We start from the raw sequence: 21,703 nt of genomic DNA, 5'->3' as shown, positions 1-21,703 counted from the left end.
CTGAATGGTTAGTCACTGAAAATCTTATGAATAACAGTGGAATATTGTCAGCTATAGTGCTGGATGATGAAAACTTTATGAATAGCAGTAGAACATTTTCAGATATGGTACTGGAAGATGAGCCTCTCAGGTTAGAAGCCACTCAAAATACAACAGGGAAGATCTCCTCAAAGTTGGGTTGACCATAATAATGTGAATGGAGCAAAGCTTTTAGGATCTTCATTTGCTGATTGGACACAATTCAAAATAAGAAGAGACAGCTGCAAACATCCACTAATATTCAGAACATGGAAGATATGAAGTATTAATCTAGGAAAATTAGAAGATGCCAAAAATAAAATTGAATACATAAAGATCGATATTTGAGACATCAGTGAGCTGAAACGGATAGGTACTGGCCATTTTGAATCATATAGTTTACTATTCAATTAACATCAAGTTGAAGAGCAATGGGGTCACATTCGTCATCAAAAATAACTTTTCAAGATCTGTCTTCAAGAACAATGCTGTCTGTGATATGACAATATCCATATCACAGGAAGGAGAACCAGCTAATGCCACTATTATTCAAATTTACACACCAACCACTAAAGCCAGTGCTGATGAAATTGAAGAATTCTACTAACTTTTTCAGTCTGAAATTGATCAAGCATAGAATCAAGTTACATGGATAATTGCTAGTGATTGGAATGCAAAAGTTGGAAGCAAAAAGTAAGGATCAGTTGTTGGAAACATGGCCTTGTTGGTAGAAATAATGCTGGAAACCGCATGGTAGAATTTTGAAAGACCAACAACTTATTCATTGCAAATAGCTTTTTGTTGTTGTTGCTGTTAGAACAACTCAGCAAAAGAAAATTCTGGTTGATTGTTGAACAACATTGTTTCACACATGCATCAAACAGGCCAAAAAATAAACAAATCACCTCAACTTCATTTACAAGAAAAAAAGGAAAAAAAACAACATTATTTTTGGCCTTTTAAAACCATCTCATACAAACCAACTACTTACGTACAGCTAAGAATATACACACAAAAAGTTACTGGAATGCTTGAAATAAGATTGTAATTTTTGTTGTTGTTTTTACTTTAAAAAAAAATTTTTTTTTACAAAGTTTGTTTTTCTCCTTTGAGATTATAATGAACATAGTGACACCGAAAGTAAAGTCAGAAGTAGAACAAAGAACCCTCCAAAGACTGGTCTGGTCATCCAAGATGATTAAAAATAACTGATCCAGAAGCGTAGTGGTTACCAATCGGGCTGTGAGCCGCAAGGTCGGCAGTTTGAAACCACCAGCTGTTCCGCTGGAGAAAGATGATGCGTTCTGCTCCCATAAAGATTTACAGCCTCGGAAACCCTGTACAGGGTTGCTATGAGTTGGAACCGACTCCACAGCACACAACAACAACAACAAACAATATGTACAAAAATATAAAATATAAATAAAAAATACAAACAAATTTCTTTCTGAAAGTACTTTTAAGAAAAAAAGCAGGGCTTTGGAAGTTTTGGCTCTTTTTTCTCCCCTGTTGCAAATTCACATTGTGGTTTTGGGTGGGTGGTGATGAGTGCATGCCATGCGTGGGTGGCGCTGCCCGAGGTGGGCGGTGGGACTGTCTCTACTTGAAGGTGACCACGTTTATATTCTGAGATGGGAAGTGGAGTGTGAGTAGGTCACGGAGGCCTTTTTTTAAGTTAACTTCTCCTTTTTTGCTATCTTCTCCTCGTTATCCTCATTGGTCTTCTGCTTCTTGGTGTCAACATAATCATCCTCATCATCTTGAGCTGCCCATAGCTACGTGGCCTTCTCATCGTCTTCCTCACCGTTACCTTCTACCTCTTCCTCCTCCCCACCTCATCTACATTATTGTCAGCCTCCTGTTCCCCATTTTCCTGTTCTCAAAATTCCCATTTGCAGGTGCATCTCTTCCATTCTATGTTTTCTCCTTAAGTCTTTCGTGGGGATCCCAGACCTGGTGTCCACAGGTGCATCTGACATGTGGCACACTGGTGATCCCATCCATATGTTGTTAAGTGTGTGGAGTTGGTCCTGACCCATAGCGACCCAGTTTAGGGTTTCCAAGGAGTGGCTGGTGAGCTTGAACCACCAGCCTTGAGGCTCAAAACACATTAATCCAGCACATTGACCCACAGCACCACACCACCATGACAAAAAGATTGCATGCATTCAGGGGCTCTGTGAGAAAGTTGCTGGGATCCTTGGCAAAGGAGGAGGAGCACAGAGGAGATGGCTGCTGTGGGCAGAGAGCCAAACCCGGTAAAAATGCAAAGATGGCTTTTCAGGGCAGCCAGTGGGCTCAAATACCTTTCAAAAACATCATCAAAGGTGACTATACACATGGACCTCACCAGATGAAATACACAGGAACCAAATTGACTACATCTGTGAGAAGAGACAGTGGAGAAGCACAATATAATCAGCCAAAACAAGGCCAACGGCTGACTGTGGAGCAGACCATCAACTGCTCACATGCAAGTTCAGGCTGAAGCTGAAGAAAATTAAAACAAGTCAATGAGTGCCAAAATATGACCTTCAGTATATCCCACCTGAATTTAGAGACTATTTCAAGAAAAGAGTGATTGCATTAGACCCTAAGAACCGAAGACCTGAGAGTTGTGGGATAACCTGAAGAACATCATACAGGATTAAAGCAAATGGTCGTTAAAAAGACAGGGGGAAAAAGAGAAAAGATGAAAATGAATGTCAAAAGACACTCCGAAACTTGTTCGTGAGTGTAGAGAACTTAAAGTGAGTGGAAGAAATGAGGAAGTTAAAGTACTGAACAGAAAATTTCAAAGGGGAGCTCAAGAAGACAAGGTATTTTAATGAAATGTGCAAAGACCTGGAGTTAGAAAAGCTGAAGGGAAAAGAACACTCAACATTTTTCAAGATGAAAGAAATAAAGAAAAATTTCAAGCCTCAAGTTGTAATAATAAAGTCTTCTGTGGTATGGTAAGGGATTAGAAAAAGGACTGGACTGTCAATGTTGGGGTTCAAACCCACCAGCCATTCCTCAAAAACCCTATATAGGGTTGATATGGGTTGGAATAGACTTGACAGCACTTAACAACAACATCAGCAAAATACTCAATGATGCAGAAATCATCAAAAGAAGATGGATGGAATACACAGAGTCACTGTACCAAAAAGAAATGATTAGTGTTCAACCATTTAAAAAGTTAGCATATGGTCAAGATCCAATGGTAATAAAGGAAGAAGTCCAAGCTGCATTGAGGTCATTGGTTAAAGAATTGATGGACCACAAATTGAAATCTTGCAATAAATTGATGCTAAACGGGAAGTCTCAGTCATCTATGCCAAAAAATTTGGAAGAGAGCTACCTGGCCAACCATTCAATTTGTGCTCATTCCAAAGAAAGGTGACCCAGTGGAATATGGAAATAATTGAACAATACCATTAATATAACATACAAGTAAAATTTTGCTTAAGAGAGTTAAAAAATGGTTGCAACGTACATCAACAAAGAACTACCAGAAATTCAAACCAGATTAAGAAGAGGACATGGAACCAGGGATATCATTGCTGACATCAAATGAATGTTGGCTGAAAACAGAGAATAACAGAAGGATGTTGATTTGTGCTTTATTGACTATGCAAAGGCTTTTGACTATATGTATCATTAAAAAAATTATGGATGACATTGTGAAGAATGGAAATTCCAGAACACTTGTGCTCATGTACACAGAACAAGTGGCAGTCATTTAAACAGAACAAGGAGATACTGTATGGTTTTAATTTGGGAAAAGTGTGTGCCAGAGTTGTATCCTTTCTTATTCAGTCTGTATGTTGAGCAAATAATTCAAGAAGCTGGATTATATAACAAAGAATTTAGCATAAGGATTGCAGATTGCTTGCTGGAAGCGAAGAGGACCTAAAATACCAATGAAGATCAAACACCTCAGCCTTCAATATGGGTTACACTTCAATGTAAAAAAACCCAAAAATTCTCACAACTAGACCAATAAATAACATCATGATGAATGGAGAAAAGATTTAAGCTGTCAAAGACTTCATTTTACTTGAATCCACAGTCAACACGCATGGAAGCAACTATCAAGAAATCAAACAATGTATTGCATTGCTCAAATTTGCTGCACAAGACCCCTTTAAAATGTTCAAGAGCAAAGACATCAGTTTGAGGACTAAGGTGTGCCTTTCCAAAGTTATGGTATTTTCAATTGTCTTATATGCATGTGAAAGTTGGGCAATGAGTAAGGAATACCACAGAAGAATTGATGCATTTGCATTATGATGTTGGAGAATATTAAAAGTACCATGGTACTGTCAGAAGAATAAATCTATCTTAGAAGAAATGCAGCCAAATGCTCCTTAGAGATCAGATGGCAAGACCTCGTCTCTCATACTTTGAACATGTTATTAGAAAGGACCATTCCTAGAGGAGGATATCATGCTTGGTGAATGAAAAAGAGGAAGATCCTCAATGAGATGGATTGACACAGTGACAGCAAAAATGAACTCAAATGTAACAACAAATGTAAGAATGGCGCAGAACCGGAAAATGTTTTATTCTGTTGTGTATAAGGTTGCTATGAGTTGGAACCAACTCGGTTGCACCTAACAACAACAACAACAACAACTATCAGAAATGCTCACTCTATAGTTCTTCTTCAGTCAGAACAGCATCTTCTCAGCTGTACTCATAGGCATGCATCTCTTTCTCTTTGGTCTTTAGCCCGTCAGCCACGTGAGCCCTTGACCTCTGTCTTTCTTCTGCAAGTGTGACAGAGCTCCTTTAAAGCTGCCAGTCAATGCCTAAAGGACACCACTTCACCATAAGCTTCAACCTGAAGGTGCTCAGTTCTTGCTCCGTGGGTCAGCAAACCTAGCTTCTCTGTTTAAGTGCTTGGGTGAGCCTCCTGCTCAAAGTCACTCAGCTTTACTTGTTCTGTGCACTGGGAAACTCACCACTAGGACTTTTGCTTTTGGCTGCTAAGATGCCACTCCTTTGGCACTTCTCTGGTGTCACAGCTTTTTGTCCATGGATCTAGGAAGTTCAATGTGCAAGGATCTTGGAGTCCAAAAGACACAGCCCACTCCTGGCTTTTATTTCTTTCTTTTTCTGTTTTTCAACTTTCTATTGTGAATTGTGTGAAGGTTTACAGAGCAGATCATCAACTTTACATTCAACAAACCATTTACTTTGCTTATTACATGGTTGCAATCCCCTTCATGTATCAATGGTTAAAAGTATATATCTCTATTTACTTTAATTATCGCATTCCTTCCTGCATCTCTCACTACCTTCATCTTTCCTTTGCAAGGCTCCTTCTTATTGTATGTTGCCTATCTTGTCACTCATGTTAACATGTGTCTACCCTCTAACTCGTGAATAAATTTCCCTCTGCCCCCTGGAATCCTGTGGTGCTATGGGATAAAGCACTGGACCACGAGGATGTTTTCAAACATAACACCGGCAGTTCAAACTCACCAGCCACTCCCTGGAAACCCTGTGCAGAGTCACTGTGAGTCAGAGCTGACTCAGTGGCACTTAACAACAACAACAATATATATGCACACAAGCACACACATATCAATGTTATTTAATGTAACTGCATAATATAACTGCAGCATTGGTGTTTCAGATTCTTTTCATCTTTCTGTTTTACCATCCACTAGACTGGCTTCATCTTCATACTATTATTGATGCAACTATTCCAGATAGTATGCTCAGATAAGACATACATAGGAAGGAGAAACAACATCGTGCTTTATGGTTCTCTCATTGGGTAGAGGTACTGTCTCAGAAGTTCATAGCATCAGCCAAATCAACATTGAAACACTCTTTCCTTCTGACCTCCAATAAGCCTTACACATGGGTGTTTGTGTTCCGGCTCATTCCATCTCACATTTATGGTGCCGAAACCCAGGAGGGACTTTGCCGGAACCAGCGGCGATCCCCAGCTCTCGGGTTGACCCAATTCCTGGCTGTCCCTCCTGAACCTGCCAACCAAACACCCACCCAGGGGCCCTCATCCATTGCCATTGCTGACTTTTACAGCCACACACTGGTCAACAATCTCAGGGAACACATGAAGGCCTTCACAAACCAGACAGTGGGCAAATTCCTCATGGCTGGATACCAACCACTGCCAAGCAAGAAGACCAGCCAGAAGAACACACCAGATACATAGTTCCCTCCTCTTTGCTGCCTTCCAGCAGGAAGCAGCTCCAGAAGAAATGACCTCCACCCCTGCACCCATAACAACAAAAGGCTGGAATGATAGAATCCCTCACCCACATGCATAATAAAATGACTACTTACCGTGCTTTCTCTCTCCCTACCGGAACTTTCGCTCTCCCTACCAGAACTTCCTCTCTCCCTACCAGCAAGTCATCACTAGTCAACCTATCACCCATCTCCACTAAAATCTCAACCCCACCCTCCTCCTCGACCAGTATAAAAATCCTTCCCCCAGCAATACCTTTCTCTTTCCTTCCAACCTCCAATAAAGCCTTACATGTGGGGAAAAACAACAACAACAACAACAACAACACTGAAACAGAAGAAAAGGGTATGGGGTAAGGTGGTGGAGTAAGCAAATTTACTGTGTCAACCCTCCACAACAAAGACATGGGAGACCAAGTGAAACATACAGCTAGTGATCCAGGGACTTTGAGCTTCAGAGGATAGAACAGAGAGGTAGTTTGAGTGCCAAGTGGAGGTCAAAACTGAACTGGAGTACTGAGAGAGAAGAAGACTGTAGGCTGGTGTGAAGCAGCACATTCATCTTGAGTTTTTACGAGTGGCTGTTGATACAGTGGTCTGAAGGCACAAGATGCAGCTGAAGGTCAAGGTCAGCTGCAATTCTCCCTTATTCCTGAGCCCTCCTGGCAACCAGGGGTGTGGCTAGTCTATGCCCTTGCCAACCCAGAAGCTAGTAGCACCCCCTCCTGCACAACCTCTGTTCTGCCGGGGATCAGGTGCTTGCTGTAATGCCCTGCTTCTCCCTGAACTATGCTACACAAACAATGAACAGAAAAATAATTGTGTTCACATTTCCAGTCTCTACCACACTCACCAGGAGATAGGTGGTAAGTACCTGAGAAATCAACAGTATACAATCATCAACTAAATATAAATATGATACCAGAGTGTCACAGAGAAAACATCCAATTTCAGCTTACACAATAAAACAAAACAGAGTGCCTGAAACAAGTGACCAAAATGTAGAGTCAGAAAATGTAACACCTGAAATGGTATCAGAATTACCTGATAAGGAGTTTTAAAGAATGCTAATTAGGCAACTTCTACAGCTTGTGAGAAAGATCTAGAAAACTACGGATGAAATCAAGGGAAACATAGTCAAAACTATGGAAAAACATGAAACAAAAGTGGAAAAAAAAAAAAAAAAAAGCCTGTTGACCTGGAGATGAGAGAGAGAAGAGGAAAGGCTGGTTGGCCTGAAGTGTGGTGAGACCTGGGGACACCTGGTCTAAGACATAGCCACAGAGGACTAGAGCTGAAAGTGAAGCATCCAGCTGATATGAACATCTAGCTGATATGAAGTGACGAGAGATGCTCAAGAACACCCAAACTTGCAGATAGTACCCATTTGACCTAGCCTCAATGGCTTGATGACCCAAACTCAACTCTGTTGTTGTTGTTGTTGTCAGGTGCCATCGAGTTGGAACCGACTCATAGCGACCCCATGCACAGCAGAACGAAACAATGTCCAATCCTGGGCCAACCCCACCACCACTGCCACATTTGATGCCATTAATGATGCCATCTGGCTGATCCATCTCATTGGGGATCAGAACTCAACTGAGGATGATAAAAAAGAAAACAATTTTTGATAAAGGAAATGAGGGTAAATTTTATGAAATTGACCTATACTCATGGAAGTAGTAACTCTAAATACCAACTATAAATACCAACAAGAGTCTTCACATCAAGTATCAATGCTATCCCCTCTGTACACAGGGTAGATAGGGACGGGCAACTTAGACATTGGCTACCTAAAATGAGGGGGCAATAAAGGCACGAAGTGACTGACTTATAAGATTTCAAGAGGGAGTTTAGTTTAAGAGTGTGTGGGGGAAGAAAGAGTCCCCACTGAATAGTTTTCATATTGTCTAGATAGGTCTGGTTAAAAGAGATAGGGATAAGATTCTTATTATTCAATAGTGAATGATAGTTAACATGACTAATTGAGATGGTCAAATTGTAAAGGCAGAAATTTTATTAAAAATGGGGGAGTATTTCATCTTACAGTTCAGAAACAAAGGACCCTAGGGCCAGCAAGGGAGAAGAGCACAAGTGGAATGTGAAAGCTTATCCAGAGAAGCAGTGACACCAGAGATGGAGGCAGAGATGGGGACATGTAGAGAGGGAGCAGCTGAGGACTCTAGATTCATGGGAAGAGAGGCACTGAGAGCTGGTGGCCAGGAGGCTGACTTGCAGAATGTGCCCTTTGGTGGTGTAAATTATTATATATACCTAAGTGTTTAAAAAAAAAAGAGCTAAAGTAAATAGAGAGAAATACTATTATAGAGGTGATTAGAATCATTGTCATGAAACAAGGTGTATGATTTGTTGAATGTAAAACTGATGATCTGCCCTATAAAATTTCACTCAATTCACAATAAAAACTTTTTTTAAAAAAATGGGGACACACAAAATCAGCAATTAGATAGCCAGATGATTGACACTAAGACTTCATAAATAGCTAATACACTGAAAGGGCAAAGAAATAGATCTGAATCAATGGGAAGTCAAATTACTGAGCCTGAAGAAAAATGTCACAGTAATCATCTGCTAAAGGAATAGTCAGAAAAATTAACAAAAATATCCAAAGCCTAAGCCCCAAAAAAAGAAAAAGAAGAAAACTGAAGGACTCCTATTTACCAATTTCAAAACTTACTGCAAAATTACAGTAACCAAAGCTTTGGTGATGATTAAAACACAGATAGACCAATGGAACAGAATTAAAAATCCAAAAATAAACCCATACACCCATAGATTTTTGACAAGGCTGGCAAGGCCGTTCAGTGGAGAATATTGGTCCCCAACAAATGGTTCTGGGACAAATGGGTCCCAAATGTAAATGAATGAAGTTAGATTCATATCTCACAACATAAGTAAAAACTAACTCATCAGAGAGAGACAACCAAACAGGCACATACAAGGGATTCCCAATAATATTAAGTGCCAATTTCCCTGCAAAAATCGAGGCCAGAAGGCAATGGAATGATATAATTAAAGTGCTGAAAGAAACACCACCACCTGTCAATTAAGAATGCTATACTCAACAAAACTATCCTTCAAGAATGATGGTGAAATTGAAACATTCCCAGGAAAACAGACACTGAAAAAGAGTTCATGTCCACCAGACTGGTCCTACAAAGCATACTTACTAATGGAAGTTCTGTATATGGAAAAGACACTAGAAAGTAACTCAGAGCAAAACATAATAATAAAGAAAGATACCAAAAAGGGGAATGCATGGAGAAGTATGCTAAGTAAGTTAAGCCTCTGTGTCAATCAGTTTCACTGGGGGTCTTCCACTTTTTCACTGACTAAGCATGATGTCCTTCTCCAGGGACCGGTCCCTCCTAATAAAATGTCCAAAGTACGAGAGACAAAGTCTTACCATCATTGCTTCTAAGGAGCAATCTAGCCATACTTTTTTTTTTTTTAAGTTTTTGTTGTGAATTGAGTGCTTTTTTTTTTTTACATGTGAGAATATCAGTTTTACAATCATTCTACCATATTTCATTTCATTGTAATGATTACAATCCCCTCCATGTATCATCATCCAACAGTATTTGCTTCTATTCCCTCTTTTTTGTTTTGTTTTGGGTTTTTTTTGAAGTACACAAAATCACTCAGGAATATATAATCATTTAAACAACCAAAGGGCACATTTTCCAAGCCTGCCTCCTGGCTGCAAGCACACAGCCTTCCTCTTTCCATGAGTCTAGAGTCCTCAGCTGCTCTCTCTCTCCATGTCATCATCATTGCCTCAATCGCTGGTGTCACTGCTTCTCTGGATAGGGTCCCACATTCTGCTCATGCTCGGCTCCCTTGATGGGTCTAGGGTACTCTGTTCTTGAACTGTAAGATTAACTACTCCCTTCTTTTTGTTACAAAACTTCTGCTTTTACAGTTGTGACCATCACAATTAGTCATGATAACAATTACTCACTATTGAATCATATGAATCTTATCTCCATCTCCTTTCACCAAAGCTGTCTAGACAAGATGAAAACTATTCAGTGGGGATTCTACCTTCCCCTGTATACTCTGAAACTAAACTCCCTCTTGAAAACTTTTAAGCCAGTCACTTTATGCTTTTATAGCCCCTCACCCCCATTTTAGGTAGCCAATGTCTAAGTTGCCCATCTCTGTCAACCCTGTGTATAGAGAGGATGGGAATGATCCTTGATATGAAGATTCCTTTCCTCTCAGTTGGTATTTTGAGCTGCTACATCCATAACTATACGTCAAGTTCATCAAATTGCAGGAACATATACTTGTTTCCTTTATGACAATTTTTTTATCTTCTTCTAATTGAGTTCTGATCATCCAGCCATTGAAACTAGGTCAAATGGGTACTATTTGCAAGTTTGGGTGTTCTTATGCATCTTCCCTCACTTTATATCAGCTGGATGCTCCACTCTCATGTCTAGAGTCCCTAGGTCTCACCATACTTCAGACCAACCAGCCCTTCCTCTTCTCTCTCTTATCTCCAGGTTGATGGGAGCCTATGAAATATGATCAAACTCAGCCCATATCTTCATTGCTGCTTTTCCCCCACTTCCACTCACCAGGAAGCTTACAAGCCTGCTTATGTATTCCCTTTGAGTTTCAGTCTTGGAAGGGGGTTTGTTCTGAAGGGACTTGATTGTTTGCCTTAATTTTGGCCATACTTCTTATATGTGTGGGCCCATTATTTCTGTGGGTGTGTTATTTGCAAAAAACACTATAGTTTCTAAAGGACCTCTGCTACCGTAGTGGTTACAAGTCAGGCTGCTAATCTCACGGTCAGCAGTTTGAAACTACCAGCAGTTCCTTGAGAGAAAGATGAGGCTTCCTGCTTCCATAAAGATTTACAGCCTCAGAAATCCTGTACAGAGTCTCTATGAGTGGGAACCGACTGTACAGCACATAACCACCACTACCACCACCACAACTGTAGTGTCTGTACTAATATAATTAGTCAAGCTAACATGAAGTCATACTTGGGTGGGTCCTAATCCAATATGACTAGTAGGTTTATCAGAAGAAAAGAGTCAGAGAGACAGATACAAAAGGAATATGGCCATCCAAAGACAGAGGCAGAAATTGAAGTTACTCTGCCACAAACTGGGCTGCCTGAAGCTGAAAGATACAAGGAAGTGTATCAGAGAGAGCCTGGTCCTGATGAAACTTGAAATTTGTATTTCTCTAGAATTGTGAGGGAATACGTTTCTGTTATTTTAGTCACTTACTTTGTTGTGATTTGTTACAGTGGCTTTAAGGAAATAATACACTAACAATCACAATTGAATTAAACGCATCAGTTAAGGAAACAGAAGTGATCAGAATGGGTTGCAAATATTTCAGTTACATACTTTTTGCAGGAGCTGGTAGTGTAGTGGTTACAAATTGGACTGTTAACCTCAAGGTCAGCAACTGAAACTACCAGTGGTTCCGTGGGACAAAGATGAGGCTTTCTGCTCCCATAAAAATTTACAGCCTCGAAAACCCCATACATTGTCACTATGAGTTGGAACTGACTCCACTGCATACCACCAGCAGCAGCACACCTAAAACAAAAGACTGAACAATTTTAAAGTAAAAGATGAAACAGATGTACTAGACAGATGTTAGGAGTCCTGGCGTGGTGCTGTAGGATAAGCACTGGACTGCTCACAGTAAGATCTGTGGTTCAAACCCACCAGTCATTCCTTGAAAGCCCTATACAAGGTTTTGAGTCAGAATTGACTCCATGACACTTAACAACAATAGGAAGTTGTTAAACAAGCTGGCATAGCTACCTTAATATCAGACATAATATACATAGAACAAAAACTATTTTAGAGGGTAGATTATGATCATTGAATTCATCAAAAAGATACAGTAATTCTAAACTTGCATAAATTTATTGTTAAGTGTCTGACTCATACCGACTCTGTATAGGGTTTCCTAGGAGCAGCAGGTTCCAACTCATAGGGACCAGCCTTGTGCTGGCCTTTCTAAAAGAAATTATTCATACAAAACTAGAAGCTCAAAATATATAATGCAAACTCTCTACAGGTTCTCTATGAGTTTGATATGGATAAAATTACATATAAAAATTATAAAGTCACCATTAGAGTGGGTGATTTCAACATACTTCATAATTATTGATAATTCAAGAGGGCAAAATATTCATATACACCATTTCAAATAACAATACTCTGAACTGGGGCTTTATGCTTCAAAGTCCAGTGTTGATCCTATGGCAGCACACGAGGACTTTCTGGGCAGCTAATTAGTTATTGTGGCGCTTCCAATCAAATGTTTTCCTTTTGTGATATACTGTAAATCCTAGCCTCTATTCTCTGGTAGCGTAGTGGTTACGAGTCGGGTTGCCAACCTCAAGGTCAGCAGTTTGAAACTACCAGCCGTTCTGCGGGAGAAAGATGAGGCGTTCTGCTCCCGTAAAGATTTACAGCCTCAGAAACCCAATACAGGGTCGCTATGAGTCAGAACCGACTCCACGGTACATAACAACAACAACAACATGGCTATGATTAAGGACCCACTTTGAGTTGCTAAGGATTAAGGTGGGGCTAAGGAGTAAAGATTACAGTGGAATTAAAAATTAAGGATGCTCCCACTTTACTAGAGGGTGTGACTCAAGTCACCACCCTTAGTTTTCCTTGAGGGCATGGTCTGACTCCAATTTTAAGACAACTTTGGACACTCTTGCTTTCTAGCCCTAGTTCTTGCATCTGGCTCTTTACATCTGACCTCCAGTTCGTGGAACTTTTGGCCCATCACCAGTTCTTAAAGCCTCATGCATCAACAATCTGTTGTCTTGCCTGCCAATTTGGGTTCCTCAGCTCTTGAGAAGGTTCTTCTAGAATGGCCTCTGAATTATGGATTTGGGACTTGCAAGCCTTCACAATTGCATGAGCCTTTTTTTGTGTGTGGCAATTGTGAGTTTTGTGAGATGTTGTGTGTTGCAGAACCTTGGAACTTGAGGGAAGGGAGGAGTGGTGATTGATATCAAGGACTATGGATTGTTGTAACATGTTGGAAAAGTCAAACAGTTGGGATATCTTTAGGTTCCAACTCACAGGGACAAGCCTAGTGCTAATATTTCTAAAAGAAATTATTCTTACAAAACCAGAAGCTCAAAATATATAATGCAAACTCTATACAGGTTCTCTATGAGTTAGATATGGATAGAATTACATATAAAAATTATAAATTCACCATTATAATTTTTATATGTAATTGGGTGATTTCAACATATTTCATAATTATTAATAACTCAAGAAGGCAAAATATTAATATAGACCAGTTCATAATGTAGACCAGTTCAAATAACAACACTCTAATGGGAGTCCTGATGTGGCACTGTAGGATAAGCACTGGACCACAAGGTCAGTTTGAACTGCAAGGCTGGTGTTTCAAACTCATCAGCCACTCCATAGAAAACCTACACAGGGTCACTCCAACTTGGAACTGACTCGAGGGTGCTTAACAACAATAGTGAACATATATAGATCTTTATGCAGATCAATTAGAGAATACAATGAAATGAAAAAATACTTAGATCTGACTACAACCACCATCCACCACCATTTTTATTAATATGTTCAGACCTAAGTATTATGACTCATAGTGACCGTGCACAGGGCTTCCATGGCTGCAAATCTTTACGGGAGCAGAAAACCTCATCTTTCTCCTGCGGAGCGGCTGATGGATTCAAACTGCTGATCTTGCAGTTAGTAGCCCAACAAATAACCCAATATGCCATCAGAGCTCCTTATCTGAATGCCAAATCTTGTGGGACAGTAACAACTTTACTTAGAAGAATATTCATGCCTTAAAATATTTATATTAGAAATTAAGAAAAGCTGTAAGTGAAGTGTCCAACTTAAGAAGCCAAAGAACAAAAAATAAACCCAAATAAAACATAATAATAAAGGTATGAGGAAAATGAACAAAGTTATGCAGTACAGAGTACCAATAAAGATACGGGAAAATGAACACAAAAAAATAGTTGTTGTTGTTGTTAAGTGCTGTTGAGTCAGTTCCAACTCATAGTGATCCTGTATAGAGTTTCCAAGGAGCGGCAGTGAGATTGAAGTATCCATCTTGACAGAATATCAATAAAGAATGAGGAAAATGAACAAAAGAATAGAGTTGTTGTTGTTGTTAGTGCTGTGAAGTCAGCTCTGACTCATAACGACTGTGTATTGGGTTTCTGAGGAGCGGATGGTGGGTTTGAATCACCAACCTGCGGTTCAAACTGACCTAGTAAACTAGTGCATTATCCTGAATTGCTACACCAGGACTATGGATATATGTGTGTGTGTGTGTGTGTGTATATACATATATGTGTGTGTGTGTGTATATATATATTTAAAGGAGCTCTGGTAGCGTAGTAGTTACGAATTGGGCTGCGTACCTCAAGGTCAGCAGTTCGAAACTACCAGCTGCTTTGTGGGAAAAAGATGAGGCTGTCTGCTCCCGTAAAGATTTACAGCCTCGGAAACCCTATACAGGGTCACTATGAGTCGGAATCGACTCCACGGCACACAACATGTATATATATGTTATATATATATATATATATATCTCCCTGGTAGCGTAGTGGTTACGAATCAGGCTGCTAATCTCACGGTCAGCAGTTAGAAACTACCAGCTGTTCCATGGGAGAAAGATGAGGCTTTGAGCTCCCGTAAAGATTTACAGCCTTGGAAACCCTATACAGGGTCACTAGGAGTCGGAACTGACTCCACAGCACATAACAACAACAAATATATATAACACCTTGTGGTTCACAATCCAGTGCTTAACCTACAGCGCCACACCAGGAGCTCATATATAGTCTTTATATAGAGATATATACAAAGAGATATTTATATTAAGGAAATGATTCACAGTCATAGAGGTGGAGAGTCCCAGGTTCAGATCCAATGGGAAAGAGAGTGAGCCTTTCCTGCATGTCTATTATATTAGGTTCAGGCCACACCCCCAAGGATCCATCATTTTAATTGATTGGCTGCTCATAGCTCCTAGCAGGACTCCTGGTATGGTGCTGTAGGATAAACATTGGACAGCAAAGTCAGTTTGAACTACAAGGTTGGTGGTTCAAACTCACCAGCTGCTCCTCATAAACTCTATAAGGGTTGCTATGAGTCGGAATCAACTTGACAGCACTTAATAACAGCAACAACAATGCAATCATCATAGAGTTAACTACGCCTGTATTTGTGGATAACTACATCTCAACTGCCAAACCGCTGACAATCCAAGTTAACCCAGTTAAGTTGACACAAAACCTAACTATCAAAATGGAAAATTTTTATAAATGATATGGTATCTGGAATATCCTTCAAAATAGTCCAATGGGGAAGAGAGAATAGGAGGATTAGTGAAAAAAGATAGAGCATGGTTTGATCATTACTAAAGGTAACAACAATTCTGGTCTAGTGGCTTTCTGGGTTCTATAGGTCTGGAGCACCAAAGTTGCCCAGCCAGTCTCCACCTCATACCGGTGTGGCTCATACTGGTGTAGTTTCAAATTTCCAGAAAGCAGGGTCTGTGCTGGGGGTGGATGAAATTGGAAGGTCACACCTCTGGTCACCAGGGGAGCATGGGAAGAAAGAAGGAATCACACCTTTCCTGTCATCTGTATGAATCTGCTCTACCAGAACACCTGCTGCTGCCAAAGCTGCTCACAAGATGGTTGAGCTGCATCGGGCCAGCCCTCTCTCCCCATCCTTGTTCAGCTTCTCATTCCAGCAAGCACTCAATCCACTTCTTTAACCTTACCTCTGAAGTCCAGGGTTCCTAGATTTTCATCTGAGTCTGTTTCATTTGGTCATTCATACCTTTGTTGTAGAGGGTCCATGTAGTGTTTCTGATTAGTCCACCATCTTGCTAAAAGTTGCCTATAATTTTAAGTGTTGTTCCACATTTTCTCCCACTCTATTCAGTACCTTCTAATGTGATCCCTTTTAGAACAATTAGTAGTGGTAACTGGTTACCATCTAGTTCTTCTGGTATCTGCCGCCATTTTTGAACTACCTTCTGCAAAATTTTATTCACATGTGATATTGATGATATTGTTCAAAACTTTCCACATTCTGGTGGATCATCTTGTTTGGAATAAACACAAAGAGCTCTTCCAGTCAATTGGTCAGGTAGCTGTCTTCCAAAATTTCTTAGCATAGACAATAGATCACCTCAAGTGCTTCAATTATTTGTTGAAATGATTCCGTTGTTTTTTTGTCAGTTCCTGGAGTCTTGTTTTCTCCAATATCTTCAGTGCACACTAGACTACTTTCTTCAACACCATTAGTTTTTGATCCCATGCTACCTCTTGAAATGATTGAACATCAACCAATTATCTTTGGTACCGTGACTCTGTGTATTCCTTTCATAGTTTTTGATGCAACCTTATACACAACAGAATAAAATACTACCAGTCCTATGCCATCCTTACAGTCATTTCTATATGAGTTCATTGCTTCAACCACTGTGTTATTCCATCTTATTGAGAGTCTTCTTTTTAGCTGACCTTCTATGTGTCTTGATGTGGCACTGTGGAATAAGCACTGGTCTACAAGGTCAATTTGAACTGCAAGGTCAGTGGTTCAAACTCACCAACCGCTCTTTGAAAAATCTATACAGGGTCACTAGGAGTCTGAACCGACTCAACGGCACTTAACAACTTACCACACATGATGTCCTTCTCCAAGGACTAATCCCTCTGGTTAACATTTTCAAAGTATGTGAGATGAAGTTTTCTCATCGTCATTTCTAAGAAGTATTCTGGGTTTGTCTATATTCTTCAATATTGCAAGTGAAGACTTGATTTTTTATTCTTTAGTTCTTTCAGCCTGAGAAATGCTGATCATGTTGTTTCCTTTTGGTTTTCTATCTCCAGATGTTTGTGCATTTCATTATAATACTTTATGTTGTCTTCTCTAGCCACTCCTTGAAATCTGTTCAGTTCTTTCATTTCATCATTTCTTCTGTCGCCTTAGCTACTCTGTGTCCAAGAGCAAGTAACAGAATCTCTTTTGAAACATCCATTTTGACCTTTTATTTCTTTCCTGGCTTTTTAATGGCATTTTGCTTTCTTCATGTATGATGCCCTTGATAACATCCCACAATTTATCAGGTCTTTAGGCATTAATGTTCAGTGCGTCAAATCTATCCTTGAGATGTTCTCTAAATTCAAGGTCATTGTTTTCCTCTGTTTGTTTTAGTTTTCTTCAACTTCAACATGAACTTGCAAATGAACAACCAATGGTCTGTTTCAGAGTCAGCCTGTGCCCTTATTCTGACTGAGGAGCTTGAGCTTCTCCATCATCCCTTTCCACAGATGTAGTCAATTTGATTCCTGGGCATTCTATCCAGTGAGGGCCATATGAATAGTCATCATTTATGTTGTTGAAGAAAGGTGTTTGTAATGAAGTCATTGGTCTTGCAAATTTTGATTATGTAATCTCCAGTGCCCTTTCTAGCACTAAGCTCATGTTTTCCAACTACCAATCCTTGGTTTCTAATTTGTGCATTTCAATTAACAGTAATTACCAGTGCATCTTGAAAACATATTTGGTTAGTTTCAGGCTGCAGAAGTTGGTAAAATTCTTCAATTTCTTCCTCCTTGGCATTTGTTATTGGTGCATAAATTTGAATAATAGTCCTATTAAATGGTCTTCTTGGTAGATCGATATTATCCTGTCAATGACAGCATCGTACTTCAGGATAGATCTTGAAATACTCTTTTTTGATAATGAATGTGACACCGTTTCTCTTCAGTTTATTTCTCCCTGAATACTCGACTACACGATTTATCACTGGCATAGTAGACTGCATGATCTGTCCTGAAGGTCAATGCTGTCTGATTCAAGATGGCTCATACCAGTCCATTTCAGTTCACTATAATGCCTAGAATGGAGTCCTGGTGTGGCACCGTAGGATAAACACTTGACCTCAAGGTCGGTTTGAACCACAAGGTTGGCAGTTCAAACTCACCAGCCACTCCTCAGAAATCCTATACAGTGTCACTGTGAGTTGGAACCTACTCAATGGCACTTAACAACAACAACAATGCCTATCATATTGATCTTCATGCATTCCACTTCCTTTTGGTCAGCTTCCAATTTTCCTAGTGTCATACTTCATGTATTTCTTGTTCTTATTATTAATAAATGTTTGCAGCTTCTTCTCATTTTGAGTTGTGCCCCATCAGCAAATGAAGGTACGGAAAGCTTTGCTCCATCCACATCATTAAGGCTGACTACATTGAGGAGGTAACTTCCACCTGTGGTATTTTAAGTACCTTCCAACCTGAGCAGCTTATCCTCTGGCACTGTATCAAACAATGTTCTTTTTCATAAGGTTTTCAATGGCCATTTTTTAAGAAACAGACTGCCCCATCCTTTTTCCTAGTCTGTCTTACTCTGTAAGCTTCATTGAAACCCATCCACCATGGGTCACACTGCTAGTATTTGAAATACAAATGGCATAGTTTCCAGCATCATAGCAACATGTAAGCCGCCACTACAACAAACTGACAAACGATTGGTGGGATGAATATATAGGGGGTGGTCCAGTATCCTATTCTATCTAATTTTAAAATAGGATTGAAATCTTTCATAACAGTTAAGACTTATATGTATGGTTATGTACTGTGGAGTCGGTTCCAACTCATAGCGACCCTGTACAGGGTTTCCAAGGCTGTGAATCTTTATGGGAGCAGAAAGCTTCATTTTTCTCCCACGGAACAGCTCGTAGTTTCGAACTGCTGACCTTAAGGTTCGCAGCCCGATTCATAACCACTATGCTACCAGAGCTCCTTTATATGTATATGGGTATATAAAAGTCAGTTGCTATCAAGTTGCCCTAAAGGCAATTCCATGTCTGTCTGAGTAGAAGTGTGTTCCACAGGGGGCCAGGGCTTTCTTCCCAGGCATCTCTAAGTATACTCACATGTCCAGCCTTTCAGTTAACAGCCAATCATGTAACCATTAACCGCCTAGTATGTACCTATTTACACCTCCCAGGGATCCTGCACAAACATATATCTAGTGTTGAAGATTATGTGAAGCAATAGGAACTTTAATATATAATTAGTCAGATTATAAATAGGTCTAAACTTAAAAAAAAAAAAAATACACAAAAACATTTGGGACCTTTTAAGATCATCTGTATGACCTATACAAGCCAGCAGTTACATGTATGCACACTGAGAAAAAAATGGATTGATGCATTGCAACATAGTCATGCATTGGAATATTATTCAGAGTGAAAATGGATGCATTAAAATTAAACCTAACAATGATAAATCTTTAAAATATTGAATGAAAAAATAAGAATCAAAAAACTATGTACAGTAGTATGATACAATTTTGTTAAAGCTCAAAAACAGTAAAAAGTAAGGAGCTCTGGTATTGCAGTTGAATCAGTCTGCTAAACTCAAGGTCAGCAGTTTGAAACTGCCTAAAGTTCCATGGGAGAAAAGATGAGACTTTTAGCTCCCATAAAGATTTACAGATTCAAAAACCTATACATACAAATATAATTATATATGTTCAAAGGCATGATAGATTCCCAAATTAAAGATATTACCTCTGGGGAGTAGTCCCGGGGGCTCAGGATGGAAAAAGAGCTTTAAGTAGGTTCACAGTGTTTTCGTTTCTTACCTGGATGATGGGTCTCCAGTTTTCAGCATATTAGTAAGCTTTTTTTTTTTTAATGTGTTCAATATCTTTAATTATGTAAAGATTTGTTCATTCACATCACCTAGAGAACATTTCATCCACTGCTGTGCTTGGCAGCCAGTCTCTTATCTCTCTCTTCAGCAATGGTAAGGCGGATACCTTTTCCTCGGGGAAGAGAAATCCATGGTTTATTGCCCTTGCCAATAATGAAAATGTTGGAAAGTAGGGTGGTAAAGCTGTTGCCATTGACATCTTTCACATGAACCACATCAAAAGAGCCAGGATGTCTCTCTCTGTTAGTGATCACACCAATTCTTCGCAGGTTGGCACCTCCAGTCACCACACAGGTTACCAGTGTCAAACTTGATGAAATCAGTAATCTTTCCAGTCTCCAAATCCATCTAAATGGTATCATTCACCTTGATGAGGGGATCAGGGTAGCGTATGGTGCAAGCATCATGGGTCACCAGATGGGGGATTCCTTTTGTGCCCACAAAGATCTTTCTTACTTTGCACAACTTGTACTTCACCTGCTCAGGTGTAATATGATGAACAGCAAATTGACCCTTGATGTCATAGACCAGATGGAAATGTTCTCCAGTTTTATCAAGGCTGATAACATCTATAAAACCAGCAGGATATGTTATATCAGTTCGGACCTTGCCATCAATCTTAATGAACCGCTGCATCCAGATCTTTTTAACTTCATCTCCTGTAAGGGCATACTTAAGTCTGTTCCTTAAGAAAATGATCAGTGGGAGGCACTCTCTCAGTTTGTGGGGGCCAGTGGATGGGCGTGGAGCAAACACATCAGTCAGTTTGTCCAGCATCCAATGCTTGGGGGCAGCCACACGCTTAAGATGTTTCTTGGGACCATGAACCATGGCGGTGCTGAGCAGGAAAGAGCTATTAAGCTTTTAATTGTAAATATATGTGCTATATGCCTACATGTGAAAATAAACTTTTCATTGTGGTAAAATATACACATGGGTTGTCATTTCAATCATCTTCAAGTGTGCAGTACAATGGCATTAATTCCATGCACAATGTTGTACAAACATTACGACTAAAATATCTTTAAAGATAAATTTTTCAGATAAAGAAAAAAAAAAATCCTATAATGCTATGAATTGCCTCTCCTTTAGGGATTGTCCTTTCCCCTGTTGAGCTGCCTATCATTTCTTAGAAATCACAGAGTTAAATATGGGAAAGATCATGATTATTACAATTCTTCTGTGGGTTTGAAACTAGAGTGTTTTACCAAACCAAGCGCCTGCTCTCTAGCACCTCTGATGGCTCTTTCTCACCATTCATCTTACTCAGCTCTTATTTCCCCATTCTGTACTTAGTGGCTTTATAATGCTCCAACATTATCCATGAAGATAATTTCCAGCAGAATAAGCCACTGGATTTGGACTACAAACTCATTGGCTCACTCACTGCTCCTGCGAGAGTAGTGGATAATGGTCTGATTAACCTGTTCCCCAGGGCCCTACCTTAGGCTTGGTTCTCTACAGGAGCAAACCCAGTGATTAAAAATATATCTATATATGTGTGTGTATATATTTGTTGTTATTGTTAAATATGGTCAAGTCAGTTCCAACCCATATATATATATATATATACATATATATGTGTGTATGTGTGGCACTGTGGGTTAATGTGTCAGACTGTAAAGCCGTTTGAACTGCAAGATCAGCAGTTCAAGCTCACCAGCTGCTCCTCGGAAACCCTATACAGGGTCGCTATGGGTCATAACC

General features: G+C 39.7%; 1 pseudogene; it reads right to left on the bottom strand.

The window, feature by feature from the left end:
• Nucleotides 1–20,037: 20,037 nt before the first annotated feature.
• On the bottom strand, nt 20,038–20,827 carry LOC102817228 (annotated as a pseudogene).
• Nucleotides 20,828–21,703: the final 876 nt, after the last annotated feature.

The sequence above is a fragment of the Chrysochloris asiatica genome, unplaced genomic scaffold, assembly GCF_000296735.1.
Source record: "Chrysochloris asiatica unplaced genomic scaffold, ChrAsi1.0 scaffold00036, whole genome shotgun sequence".
Lineage (NCBI taxonomy): Eukaryota > Metazoa > Chordata > Mammalia > Afrosoricida > Chrysochloridae > Chrysochloris > Chrysochloris asiatica.
This window is presented reverse-complemented; position numbering and strand designations above follow the sequence as displayed.